General features: G+C 51.1%; 1 protein-coding gene across 1 annotated transcript in view; it reads left to right on the top strand.

The window, feature by feature from the left end:
• Nucleotides 1–5883: 5883 nt before the first annotated feature.
• The window catches only part of MYH9 (myosin heavy chain 9), a 110540-nt gene continuing 101822 nt past the window's right edge, over nt 5884–14601 (top strand). The window contains exon 1 of the mRNA XM_033232826.1: nt 5884–6043. The gene's annotated coding sequence lies outside the window, so the exon portion shown is untranslated. The remainder of the gene's footprint in view (nt 6044–14601) is intronic.

Raw genomic sequence — 14601 nt, 5'->3', positions numbered from 1 at the left:
TCCTGCTCAAGCATTCACTAAAGGTCATTTTATGTCCAGCCTTGTGCTAGTTCTGGGCCCAGAGAGACAGATAGGGCTCAGTCCCTGACTGTCCATAGGCAGCTTCCAGCCTGGGCAGGAAAAGCAGAAAGTAAATGAACAGTTAAACTCAGTGTGTATGTACAATGAGAGAATGGATACAAGAGAATGGGGCACAGAGGAGGAGCTCCTAACAGGTCTTGACAGTTAGGAAAGATGTTTTAGAAGTGGTGACATTGAAATGAGTCTTTTTATTTTTTAATTTTTTTAGAATAAGTCTCACTCTGTTGCCTAGGCTGGAATACAGAGACACAATCTCAGCTCACTGCAATCTCCGCTTCCTGGGTTCAAGCTATTCTCCTGCCTCAGCCTCCTGAGTAGCTGGGATAACTGGTGCACATCACCACATCCAGCTAATTTTTGTATTTTTAGTAGAGATGGGGATTCACCATGTTGGCCAGGCTGGTCTCAAACTTCTTATGTCAGGTGATCCGCCCACCTCAGCCTCCCAAAGTGCTGGGATAATAGGCGTGAGCTACCGGGCCTGGCATGAAATGAACCAGTAGAGATGAGGTCTTGCTATGTTGCCTAGGCTGGTCTCCAACTCCTGAGCTCAAGCAATCCAGCTGCCTTGGCATCCCAAAGTGCTGGGATTACAGGTGTGAACGACCGCACCAGGACAAAATCATGTTGCAACAGTATTCTATAAATTTGCTCTTAGTAGATTTTCTTTTTCTTTCTCTCTTTCTTTTTTTTTTTTTTTGAGACAGTCTCTGTCTGTCACCCAGGCTGGAGTGTGGTAGCACGATCTCGGCTCACTGCAACCCCCACCTCCCAGGTTCATGCCATTCTCCTGCCTCAGCCTCCCGAGTAGCTGGGACTACAGGCGCCCACCACCACACCCGGCTTATTTTTTTGTATTTTTAGTAGAAACAGGGTTTCACCGTTTAGCCAGGATGGTCTCGATCTCCTGACCTGTGATCCACCTGTCTCGGCCTCGCAAAGTGCTAGGATTATAGGCATGAGCCACCACGCCCGCCAGATTTTCTTTTTCTTTTCTGTTTTGAGACAGGGTCTTACTCTGTTGCCCAGGCTGGATTGCAGTGGACGATCAAGGCTCACTGCAGTCTTAACCTCCCAGGCTCAAGCAATCCTCCACCTAAGCCTCCTGGGTAGCTGGGAATGCAGATGTGCGCCACCATGCCTGTCTAGTATTTGTATTTTTTTGTAGAGATGGGATTTTGCCATGTTACCCAGGCTGGTCTTGAACTCCTGGGCTCAAGAAATCCTCCCACCTCGACCTCCCAAAGTGCTGTGACTACAGGCATGAGCCACTGCGTCTGGCCACTTAGTATATTTTCTGTCGGCAAATACAAATCTACATAAAAATTTTAATGACTTTTTTGTACTTTTTGACATATGAATATATCACAATGTATTCAATCTTGTAATATATTGTACATTTATTTCTAACATTGTGTGACTATAAACAATGTTGCAAAGAACTTTAAAGTTCATATCTGTGTACTTTTCTTTTTTTTTTTTTTGAGACGGAGTTTCGCTCTTGTTGCCCAGGCTGGAGTGCAATGGCACGATCTCGGCTCACTGCAACCTCCACCTCCTGGGTTCAAGTGATTCTCCTGCCTCAGCCTCCCCAGAAGCCGGATTACAGGCATGCGCCACCATCCAGGCTAATTTTGTATTTTTAGTAGAGATGGGGTTTCTCCATGTTGGTCAGGCTGGTTTTGAACTCCCGACCTCAGATGATCCGCCCCCTTCGGCCTCCTAAAGTGCTGGGATTACAGGAGTGAGCCACTGCGCCCGGCCTCTGTGTACTTTTCTAATGTCTTTTAGGATGAATTCTCAGATACAATTGATCAATTTACTTTCTCATCTGTATCTATAAACCTGACTGATATCGAGCATTTTTATTTGTTTTTTTTTTTTTTTTTTTGAGACGGAGTCTCGCTCTAGCCCGGGCTGGAGTGCAGTGGCCGGATCTCAGCTCACTGCAAGCTCCACCTCCCGGGTTTACGCCATTCTCCTGCCTCAGCCTCCGAGTAGCTGGGACTACAGGCGCCCACCACCACACCCGGCTTATTTTTTTGTATTTTTAGTAGAAACAGGGTTTCACCGTTTAGCCAGGATGGTCTCGATCTCCTGACCTTGTGATCCACCTGTCTCGGCCTCGCAAAGTGCTAGGATTATAGGCATGAGCCACCACGCCCGGCCAGATTTTCTTTTTCTTTTCTGTTTTGAGACAGGGTCTTACTCTGTTGCCCAGGCTGGATTGCAGTGGACGATCAAGGCTCACTGCAGTCTTAACCTCCCAGGCTCAAGCAATCCTCCCACCTAAGCCTCCTGGGTAGCTGGGAATGCAGATGTGCGCCACCATGCCTGTCTAGTATTTGTATTTTTTTGTAGAGATGGGATTTTGCCATGTTACCCAGGCTGGTCTTGAACTCCTGGGCTCAAGAAATCCTCCCACCTCGACCTCCCAAAGTGCTGTGACTACAGGCATGAGCCACTGCGTCTGGCCACTTAGTATATTTTCTGTCGGCAAATACAAATCTACATAAAAATTTTAATGACTTTTTGTACTTTTTGACATATGAATATATCACAATGTATTCAATCTTGTAATATATTGTACATTTATTTCTAACATTGTGTGACTATAAACAATGTTGCAAAGAACTTTAAAGTTCATATCTGTGTACTTTTCTTTTTTTTTTTTTTTTTGAGACGGAGTTTCGCTCTTGTTGCCCAGGCTGGAGTGCAATGGCACGATCTCGGCTCACTGCAACCTCCACCTCCTGGGTTCAAGTGATTCTCCTGCCTCAGCCTCCCCAGAAGCCGGATTACAGGCATGCGCCACCATCCAGGCTAATTTTGTATTTTTAGTAGAGATGGGGTTTCTCCATGTTGGTCAGGCTGGTTTTGAACTCCCGACCTCAGATGATCCGCCCCCTTCGGCCTCCTAAAGTGCTGGGATTACAGGAGTGAGCCACTGCGCCCGGCCTCTGTGTACTTTTCTAATGTCTTTTAGGATGAATTCTCAGATACAATTGATCAATTTACTTTCTCATCTGTATCTATAAACCTGACTGATATCGAGCATTTTTATTGTTTTTTTTTTTTTTTTTTTGAGACGGAGTCTCGCTCTAGCCCGGGCTGGAGTGCAGTGGCGCGATCTCGGTTCACTGCAAGCTCCGCCTCCCGGGTTCACGCCATTCTCCTGCCTCAGCCTCCGAGTAGCTGGGACTACAGGCGCCCGCCACCTCGCCCAGCTAGTTTTTTGTATTTTTTAGTAGAGACGGGGTTTCACCGTGTTAGCCAGGATGGTCTCGTTCTCCTGACCTCGTGATCCGCCCGTCTCGGCCTCCCAAAGTGCTGGGATTACAGGCTTGAGCCACCGCGCCCGGCCGTTGTATTTTTTTGAATTAGGTGAAAATGGCATGCTATGTTGTTTTGTTTGCATTTCTGATGACTTTTTTTTGTTTTTTTGAGATGGAGTCTCACTCTGTCGCCCAGGCTGGAGTGCAGTGGCGCGATCTCGGTTCACTGCAAGCTCCGCCTCCCGGGTTCACGCCATTCTCCTGCCTCAGCCTCCCGAATAGCTGGGACTACAGGCGTGTGCCACCACGTCCAGCTAATTTCTTGTATTTTTAGTAGAGACGGGGTTTCACCCTGTTAGCAAGGATGGTCTTGATCTGCTGACCTCGTGATCCGCCCACCTCGGCCTCCCAAAGTGCTGGGATTACAGGCGTGAACCACCGCGCCTGGTCTCTGATGGCTTTTAAAAAATAATTAGGCCGGGCGCGGTGGCTCAAGCCTGTAATCCCAGCACTTTGGGAGGCCGAGACGGGCGGATCACGAGGTCAGGAGATCGAGACCATCCTGGCTAACACGGTGAAACCCCGTCTCTACTAAAAAATACAAAAAACTAGCCGGGCCAGGTGGCGGGCGCCTGTAGTCCCAGCTACTCGGGAGGCTGAGGCAGGAGAATGGCGTAAACCCGGGAAGCGGAGCTTGCAGTGAGCTGAGATCCGGCCACTGCACTCCAGCCTGGGCGATAGAGCGAAACTCCGTCTCAAAAAAAAAAAAATAAATAATAATAATAATAATAATAATAATAACTTGTCATTTATAATTCTTCTTTAAAATCACCTGTTCCTGTTTTTGGCCATTTTTATTTTGGAGTCTTTGAGGTTTTTCTTTTTCTTTCTTTCTTTTTTCATGTTTTTTGAGACGCAGTTTCGCTCTTGTTGTCCAGGCTGGAGTGCAATGGCCTGATCTCTGCTCACTGAAACCTCCGCCTCCTGGGTTCAAGCAATTCTCCTGTCTCAGCCTGCTGAGTGAGTAGCTGGGATTACAAGCATGGGCCACCATGCCTAGCTAATTTTTTTGTATTTTTAGTAGAGACGGGGTTTCTCCATGTTGGTCAGGCTGGTCTTGAACTCCCAACCTCAAGTGATCTGCCTGCCTCAGCCTCCCAAAGTGTTGTGATTACAGGCGTGAGCCACCGCGCCCGGCCGAGGTTTTTCTTATCAACTGGGAAGAGATCTTTATATACTGCTGATAGTAATTCTTTGTCACAGAGTTGCAAAATCTTTTTTTCCCAGCTTTTTTTTTTGCCTTTAGAACATAGTTTTTTTTTCTGAAGTTAATTTGGAAGAACAGTTTAGTCATGATAGGAAGAACATTCCAGTAAGAAAGAGTAAGGATGAGAAATTTGCCCTCATAGATATAGAATGTATTATAAAGGTATCATCATTAAAGGATTGTGGAATTGGCACAGGTGTACACAGAAAGATCAATGTATACAAGTCAGAAACAGCTTAAAGTATAAAATAGTTGAATAGGCGATGAAGATGCCAACTAAAATCAGGGGAGAAAATAGTGTCTGGACAAGTGGCTCTTACAAAAATTATGTTAGGTTTCTTCCTCACCCCAAAAATAAATTCCAAATGGATCAAAAGATTTTTCATTTAAAAATGAAAACATTTTTTATCCTCTTGTAGTGGACAGTAACAACAAAAAAAGTGCAATTTGTAACAAGCACCTGAAAGGATGTATGCGAGTTAATGACATGGAGGTGAAGAGAGGCTCCGAAGGGTATTCCAGGCTGAAAGAACTTCCAGAGCAAAGGTTTGGAGGCTGAAAGGCTGCAACGTGCGAACTCTAAAGAGGCAGGGTCAGGAATCGAACTCAAGACGCCCACAATGGAATCCAGGGTTGAGTCCATGCCCGCCCCCATAGGGATCATAATTATGTAAAATAGCATTTTTCCCATATATGGTACTTAATATCTGTCCTTCTGGTGGGATGACATGAGACTGAGTGCACAGCTCGCGGGGCGGGGTGTCCAGACCTTCCCAGTCAGCTTGCGGGGCGGGGAGTTCCAGACCTTCCCTGTCGGCTCCCGCCGGGCCTCGCCCCGGCCCAGGCAAGGCACCAAAACCCCGGCCCGGAGCCCTCCGCGCCCCGAGTTGCCGCCTCCTGATTGGATTCCCTCTGTGTCAATCCTTGTCCTAGAACCTGGCTGTCCGTTGGACCCGCCCTAGAGGGCGGTGCTCCCGCCTAGGAAGCGGGGGAAGGTGGAGCGGGTGGGGAGGTGGGGGCGAAAGAGGAGGAGGAATCCCCACCCATCTGGCCGCAGAGGCTCCGCCCACTCCCCTTTCCAGAGGCCAACATGTCTGCCCATCAAGGCCAGGCGCGGCCTGCAGTGGGTGAAGCAGGAAGGGGGGCGGGATTGTGCCTCCAGGCTCCGCCCCGGAGCCGGCTCCGGGCTGGGAATGGGCCCGCGACTCCGAGGGCGGGGCGGGAAGGCGGCGAGGAGCCGAGCTGGGTGCGGTGAGGCGCGCAGATCACCGCGGTTCCTGGGCAGGGCACGGAAGGCTGAGCAAGGCTGACCTGCTGCAGCTCCCGCCTCGTGCGCTCGCCCCACCCGGCCGCCGCCCGAGCGCTCGAGAAAGTCCTCTCGGGAGACCAGCGCCTGTTCCCGGGGCAGATCCAGGTTCAGGTGAGCGAGCCCCACCGCGGTCCCGCCCCGGGCAGGCGGCGGCGGGCGGGCGGGGGCGAGACGCGCGGCCGCCGGGCCGACTTGTGGTTCTTGGGCTCGGTGCGGCCCGCCACCCGCGCGGGCTGGCGCGGACGCCGGCGGCCCGGTGCCCGGCACCGCATCCTTCCCAGGGGGACCGGGACCCCCGCGCGGGAACTCGGGGAGGGCGCCGGCGGCAGCGAGGCCTCGGGGTGCAGGGGCGGCCTCGGGACCCGCGCTCCCCGGCGACCCTCGTGTCCCCCGGTGCGGTCCCAGGACTGGGCACCGGAGCTGACCTCCCCCTGCCGCTGGGGCACGCGCCCCGCCCTCGCCTCGCCTCGCCCAGGCCCGACTCTGGCAAACTTTTTAACCCCTTCCGGGAGCCGCGGCCCCTGGGACGCAGGCTCACGGGTTGGGAGCCCGGGGCAGCCGCTCCCGTGGAAGTTCCTGGCGTCTGAGGCACGGAGGTAACGGGCAGCGGGCACCGTTTGGCAGCTGTCAGGGCGTCCTCCTGAGTCAGAGTCGGACAGTCCCGCTGCAGACCTTGCACCCGGCCCGGTTTCCGCCTCCGCGGCCGACTTCCTCATTAGCCCGTTGCCGTCAGGCTGGCCGAGGAGGGCCAGGGGGAGGTGCGGCGGCCGTCCGGACAAGGAGGACCCGACGGGGACCTGGGCGCGAGGCAGGAAGGGCCACCCCCAGCCCCTGCTCCAGCCCTCGATCTCCGACTTCTGTTCCCCGGGGGAGGGAGGCCCGGAATGCAGCAGCCGTCGGGGCCGCCCAGGCGTGCACCTGATTCCACCGCACCCAGGGACCATCCTGCCCAGGCGGGGCGCGGGGGCAGCTGGCTCTGCCGTTACGACCAGGCCTGGGCGATTGCATCTTTCCTGTTTGAGCCAGATCGGAGTTTTCTATTCTCCACTCCCCGCACCCGCTTCCCTGTGCTGGGGTCCCCCCCACCCCATCCTGTTCTGGGGCTACGCGCAGGAGACAGGACGGCGGCATCCTCATTTCCCCAGGGAAGTCTCGCTGTTTCAAACTGAGAGGCAGCACCCCCAGCACTAGCTTGCCGGCTGTCCTGAGGTGGGGGGCAGGGTGAACGTTCGGCCCCACCCAGCCGGTGTGGAGAGAAGACTCCTTGGGAAGTCCCAGGTCGTGGAGGCAGGCGCTCTCTCCACCGGGCAGTTGAGAGGCCCAGCCACTTTTCGGTTCACTGCGCCCGTTTCTGGGTTTAACAGGATTTCAAAGTAACTGTTGAGTAACGGTGGAAAGGGAAGAGAACCTTGGCTCCTTCTCCATGCAGCGCAACACTGTGGCCATTCTAACTCCACTGTCTGGGCCAGTGTTTGGCTCACCTGATAGCTTAGGAGTCCCTTTTTGGTAACGAGGGAGGCCTTTTGAGGCAATCACTCAATTAATAATAGTCAGTTTATATACAAGGCTGCTATGTGGGGGGAAGGGGACACAGATGTGTAATTGAGCAAATATTTAACTGCCCTCTCTGTGCCAGGGACTCTGGCAGGTGGGGGGGGATAGGAGGTTGAGTAAGACCTGGCCCGTGCCCATGGGCACTTAGGGGAGAACTGAGACAAATCCGTAGATGAGTCTAGCGTGAGGTGGAGATGACAGGGACCCCGGAAAGGTACTGTGTCATGGAGATTGGGAGAAGGGAGCCAGACTGCCCTGTGAAATCCCGGGCCCTGCCTCTGCCCTTGGGGAGTTTACAGTCCTCAAGGGGAAAGTGGCAGAACGAGTGAAATACAAAGGCAGCCTGTGATGTGTGGCCCAAGTATGCCATAGACAAAGGACTCGAGGAATTTCAAGGCTGAAAGGGGCCACTTCTCTGGGACAAGGAGGGAGCTGCTACGAGGGAGAAGCACATTGCAGGTTTGGCAAACTGAGGCAAGCATGCGGTGTTGGAAAGTGAGGAGCCTCTTTGTGGGTAATTGGAGGGTAATTAAAAACATGGAGAGATTGCTTAGTGTAATTTGAGAGCCACTGCGCCCTAGATGACTGTGGGGTGACACCAAAGAACTTCAGTCTTCATACTCAGCAAGCCCTGGCAGCACAGGTGGGCAGATCCAGGTGTCTGGAGAGCCGGCATTGGCAGGCTCGGTTTGGGGAGCTCTCCAGTCCGGGAGAAAAGAGCAGCATTCTGTAAGGCTGCTCATCTGAAAGGTTCAGCAGGGTAGAGGAGAGAGAAGATCAGGGCCCTGGCTTTCTTGCTTTTATTTTTAAACTTTTTAACCTAAGGGGTTGGAGATGGGACAACTTCTCTCTTGTAGGATGAAGGACGCATGTTAATCACAGCCTGCCTTTTGCCCGCTCTTCCTCCAGAAAAAACAAAACAAGGATCTGTTAGCTCTTTAAAAGAAGAAAAACACTCTTAAAAAATGCAGCATTGTTGTGTAGCCTGGTAGGGTATTGCTAGAAATCAGCCTGGCTGTTCTTCCTTTACTTCCTCTTCTAGCTAATTCTTCAATAAAGTACTTAAGACAGCCCTTACCAGCTTGACATCTTTATTTCAAAAGGAGAGGAGGGGTTGGCTGTCGTTTTCCTCCGAGCCTGGCCGGAGCCTGGCCGTACCCTTCTCTTGGAGGGGGAGAAAGAGAAACCCAAAGCAAAGGAAGAAGACAAAAAAAAAAAAAAAAAAAAAAAAAAAAAACCAAAAAAACGCATGCCTTGACAGCTTCCTCCCAAGCATTATGTTCCAAAAATATTTAGAATAACAAAATCTGTGTGTCCTCTTAATTAAACAAACGTCCTAATTTACTGAGCATAAAACAGCATCTCTGCCTGCTGGGGCAGGAAGTGCATTTCCCTTTGTGCAGCCCTAGAGAGTCACTGCCTCTCAGCCTTAACCCTTGGTGTGCTGAGACCCTGGGCTGGAGTCCTCTGCTGACAAAAGAATAGAGCCCTGGCAGTGCTGCTCCTGTGTCTTACTGAATCCCACTTTTAGAGCTGAGAAGAGTGGGATAGTGGAAAGAACGTGAGCTATGGAAACAGGCCGAGTTCAAATCTTAACCCTGCCGCTTACTAGCTTTGTGACCTTAGGCAAGTCACTTAGCCTCACAGCCTGAATGTGCTCATGTGTAATACGGGAATCAAGATCCTACCCTGTGGGGTAAGATGCGTGAACTGAAAGAAATAAAGTATGTACATGGCCTGTTATGTAGTGGCTGTATATGTGTGTGTGTGTATATATATATATATATATATTTTTTTTAAGACAGAGTCGTGCTCTGTCGCCCAGGCTAGAGTGCAATGGTGTGACGTTGGCTCACTGCAGCCTCCTCCTGGGTTCAAGCAATTATCCTGCCTCAGCCTCCTGAGTAGCTGGGATTACAGGTGCCCACCACCACACCCCGCTAGTTTTTGTATTTGTAGTTGAGACGAGGTTTCACCATGTTGGCCAGGCTGGTCTCGAACTCCTGACCTCAGGTGATCTGCCCATCTTGGCCTCTGCCACAGTGCTGGGATTACAGGTGTGAGCCACTGTACTCGGCTTGTATGTGATTTTTTTTTTTTTTGAGATGAGTCTCACTCTCGTTGCCCAGGCTGGAGCGCAGTGGCATAATCTCAGCTCACGGCAACGTCTGCCCACAGGTTTAAGCGATTCTTCTGCCTCAGCCTCCCAAGTAGCTGGGATTACAGGTGCCTGCCACCACACCTGGCTAATTTTTGTATTTTTAGTAGAGATGGGATTTTGCCATTTTGACTAGGCTGGTCTGGAACTTCTGACCTTAAGTGATCCACCTGCCTCAGCCTCCCAGAGTGCTAGGATTATAGGCATGAGCCACTATGCCCAGCACCCCCTCTCCCACTTTTTTTTTTTTTTTGAGACAAGGTCTCTGTCACCCAGGCTGGAGTGCAGTGGCACGATCTTGGCTTACTGCAACCTCCGCCTCCTGGGTTCAAGCAATTCTCTTGCCTCAACCTCCCGAATAGCTGGGATTACAGGTGCCCGCCACCACACCTGGCTAATTTTTTTGTATTTTTAGTAGAGACAGGGTTTCACCATGTTGGCCAGGCTGGTCTTGAGCTCTTGACCTCAGGTGATCTACCCGCCTCGGCCTCCCGAAGTGTTAGGATTACAGACGTGAGCGACTGCACCCGGCCCCCCTCCCACCTTTTTTTTTTTAGTATAAATGATCAGTCTTAACTCCCTGGGTTATCAGGTTGAGGGGGCGGGGATGAGGGTAGAGGATAGATTGTTTTCCTGGCTTCTAGCTCCATGTTCTTTCTGCCTCTATGCACAATAAGGTATGCGTATATTGCGGCTGTGGACTGTGACGCCCGAATGGTGAATAGGCAAGTGGCTATGAGGCCCATCTGCTGATGCTTTTGGATGCACTTGGTGATGAGTTTGTGCTGAGTAATCTCTTCACAGGGTCCCGGCTGGGACAGAAGGTGTGCAGACTGTGGTTTTAGTTCAAACACGTGGTTTCCCGTGGTCTGGGAGACAGCCAAAGGGTGATACAGGAAGAGCACTGGACTTAGGTGACTGGAGACCTTGCTTCCAACCCTGGCTCTGGGCAAGGGGAGGTTTGATTTCCTTTGTGTTTTTTGATTTTGTTTTGAAGCAGCGTCTTGCTCTGTTGCCCAGGCTGTAGTGCAGTAGCATCATCATAGCTCACTGCAGCCTCAAATTCCTGGGCTCAAGGAATTCTCTGCCTCAGCCTCCTGAGTAGCCAGGATTACAAGTGCATATCACTACACCCGGCTAATTTTTGTGTTTTTTGTAGGGATGAGATCTTGCTGTGTTACCCAGGCTAGTCTCAAACTCCTGGGCTCAAGCAACCCTCCTGCCTCAGCCTCCCAGAGTGCTGGGGTTACAGGTGTGAAATATTGTGCCTGGTCAGGTTTGATTTCCTAGGAGGTACCATATCTCCCTACAAAGACATCATACCAGTTTATGTGCCCACAAATTATGCATGGGAGTGCCTGAGAAACTGAAAAATTAGGTAATTTTATTTATGTATTTATGTATTTATTTATGTATTTGAGATGGGTTCTCACTCTGTTGCCCAGGCTGGAGTGCAATGGCGTGATCTTGGCTCACTGCAGCCTCCACCTCCTGGGTTCAAGCAATTTTCTCACCTCAGCCTCCCGAGTAGCTGGGATTACAGGGGTGTACCACCACACCCAGCTAGTTTTTGCATTTTTAGTAGAGATGGGGTTTCACCATGTTGACCAGGCTGTTCTCGAACTCCTGACCTCAGGTGATCCACCCGCCTTAGCCTCCCAAAGTGCTGGGATTATAGGTATGAGCCACCATGCCCAGCAAAATCAAGTAATTTTAATTTCCTAGGCACTCTTTTTTTTGTTTGTTTTTTTGAGACAGAGTCTCGCTGTTGCCCAGGCTGGAGTGCAGTGGCATGATCTCGGCTCACTGCAACTTCCGCCTCCCAGGTTCACGCCATTCTCCTGCCTCAGCTTCCTGAGTAGCTGGGATTATAGGCACCTGCCACCACGCCCAGCTAATTTTTGGATTTCTAATAGAGACAGGGTTTCACCATGTTAGCCAGGCTGCTCTCGAACTCCTGACCTCAGGTGATCCATCCGCCTTGGCGTCCCAGAGTGCTGGGATTACAGGTGTGAGCCACCACGCCTGGCTAGCACTCTGATACCTTATTGATGGGAGCGTATATTGTACAACCCTCTTTTTAGAAGGTCGTTTGGGGCTGGGCATGTTGGCTCACATCTGTAATCCCAGCACTTGGGGAAGCCAAGAGGGGAGGATTGCTTGAGCCCAGGAGTTCGAGACCAGCCTGGGCAACATAGGGAAACTCTGTCTCTATTACATTAAACAACAACAATAAAAAAAGAAAGTTGTTTGGCAGTATCTGTCAAAGCATACTTCTGAGTGCATTCTAGGAATTTATCTCACAGATAAACTCAGATGTGCTAAAGGGAATATCTGAGAATCTTCATCTCCACATTGACATAGAAAATGACAGGAAACAAGCTCTCTATTAAAAAGGTCAACTAGGGCCGGGCGCGGTGGCTCAAGCCTGTAATCCCAGCACTTTGGGAGGCCGAGACGGGCGGATCACGACGTCAGGAGATCGAGACCATCCTGGCTAACACGGTGAAACCCCGTCTCTACTAAAAACTACAAAAAACTAGCCGGGCGTGGTGGCGGGCGCCTGTAGTCCCAGCTACCCGGGAGGCTGAGGCGGGAGAATGGCGTGAACCTGGGAGGCGGAGCTTGCAGTGAGTTGAGATCCGGCCACAGCACTCCAGCCTGGGTGACAGAGCGAGACTCCATCTCAAAAAAAATAAAAATAAAAATAAAAAAAAAAATAAAAAGGTCAACTAAATCATGGTACAGCTGTACAGTGGAAATCCTTGCAGCCCTTTGAAAAATGAGGTCAATCCATATGTACTGATAGGGCGTGCTCTGCAAAGCTGTGTTGTAAGTGAAAAACACCAGATGCAATGTAGTGTAAATGGTGCTTCGTTTTGTGTAAAACATGGTATGTAAACTCCACTCTGTGCATGCAGTATTTCTGGAAAGATATTGAGACTCTGGTAATGGTGGTTGCATAGGCAACAGGGAGTGAGCAGTACATTTCACTGAATACTTTTTTTTTTTTTCCTTTGAGATGGAGTCTCGCTCTATTGCCCAGGCTGGAGTGGCATGATTGATCTCTGCTCACTGCAGCCTCCACCTCGCGGGTTCATGCGATTCTCCTGCCTCAGCCTTCTGAGTAGCTGGGATTAGAGGCGTGCGCCACTACGCCCAGCTAATTTTTTTGTATTTTTATTAGAGATGGGGTTTCACCATGTTGCCCAGGTTAGTCCCAAACTCCTGACTTCAGGTGATCCATCCGCTTCTTCTCCCCAAAGTGCTGGGATTACAGGCATGAGCCACTGCGCCGGGCCATATTGTCCTTAAAGAATCAAAAATTCAGCTATTTCTCATTTTTCTTAACTATAAAAATAAGAGATCCAGCTGGCCAATCTGTAGGTTTCAACTTTAAAGTGCATTGCTTTAGGTTCCATATTGCATACGGAATGCCTACCTTGTACAAGGAAGGAGGGAAGGGTCTTTGTGCTTGAAACCTTGGGGTCCTTTTTTCTTCCCATGATATCACATCACTAGAGTAACCCCTTAAACAGAAGTCCCTTCTGATCCACTTCCTCATATTCTGGGAAATGGTAGATGATTGATTTTTCTTTGCTGTATGAGAAGAGAAAGCCTGCGTGTGTGTGTGGAAAGCGTTTTGGGATCCCTCTTGCAAGGTTTCCATAATTCGCTTGACTCCAAATCATAAGCTTCCTGCCCTAGGGAACCCACCCCAACCTGAAGCCCAACCCAGGCCCTCACATACCTGGCTTGTTTTTTTTTTTTTTTTTGAGACGGAGTCTCACTCTGTTGCCCAGGCTGGAGTGCAATGGTGTGATCTCTGCTCACTGCAACCTCCGCCTCCCAGGTTCAAGTGATTCTACTGCCTCAGCCTCCCAAGTAGCTGGGATTACAGGTACCCGTCACCACACCTGGCTAATTTTTGTATTTTTAGTAGAGACATGGTTTCACCATGTTGGCCAGGCTGGTCTCGAGCTCCTGACCTCAGGTGATCCACCCCGCTCGGCCTCCCAAAGTGCTGGGATTACAGGCATGAGCCACTGCAGCCGGCCACCCAGCGTTCTTTTTTAACTTGGGGTCGTTGCATCCACTATTATGTCCCTTCTCACTCTGTCCCCAGTTTCCCCTGAGACATCTGGCCTGTGGTTTTTATGTATTACAACACTGGAAAAGCCCAAATTCTTGAGAAGATGTGATCAGAGGGGTGTTTTGAATCGGAGGGCACTGCCCCTCTTCTCAAGGACGGCTGTCTTTCACCTTGGATGGTGTGGGCCCTGGGAGGAGCTGCCGGCGCTGCTGTTCTGCCCGGTTGACTCCTTTCCTGAGCGAGGTCTGGAAGACCCTGTCAGGGTCCTGAGGTCCTGCAAGGCAGCCTCCGGGCCTCCTTGGAGAAGGGTGTGAGTCACACATGAGTACACACTATGAGCCCGGCTCTAAAATGGGACTGTCACTGCACGGGCAGGTGGCCTGTATCTGTACCCAGTCCCCATCCCTTGTGCTTAGATGGCACCAAATATTTGGGAGGCAGGAGGGGAGCTGCCTACTCGGTCTGATGCATGTCTCTTTAAAAAGTAACCTAGGCAGGCTTCTGTTGGAATTACTCAGGTTCCCATTCCCACGATTAGCTTCTTGAGCCTGAGATGATTCAGCAACCGGGCAGGTGTCCCCAGAGAAAGCCCTTGGCTGGACTTCTGCCGAGCACTGGAGCAGCTGGGAGTCCCTCAGTGGCTGTCTGCATCTCTAGCCCGGGACCCTCCTGCTGTGGCTGGAGGGAGCCTTGCATGGCCTTCCCGAAAGGTGTGGCTTCCTGCCACGCAGGTTGGGCTGAGGCCTGTAGTGGGGTTACAGGTAGCTGATCTCCCCCACCCTCGAGTCTCTTCCTTGGTACCAGTCAGAGGCCCTTATCATCCTTGTGATATGTCCCCGAGGAGAAAGGGGGCTTCTCAGGGAG

The sequence above is a fragment of the Trachypithecus francoisi genome, unplaced genomic scaffold, assembly GCF_009764315.1.
Source record: "Trachypithecus francoisi isolate TF-2019V2 unplaced genomic scaffold, Tfra_2.0 Lachesis_group14, whole genome shotgun sequence".
Classification (NCBI taxonomy): Eukaryota; Metazoa; Chordata; class Mammalia; order Primates; family Cercopithecidae; genus Trachypithecus; species Trachypithecus francoisi.
Note: the sequence above shows the minus strand (reverse complement) of the source record. Positions and strands in the feature narration are given on the sequence as shown.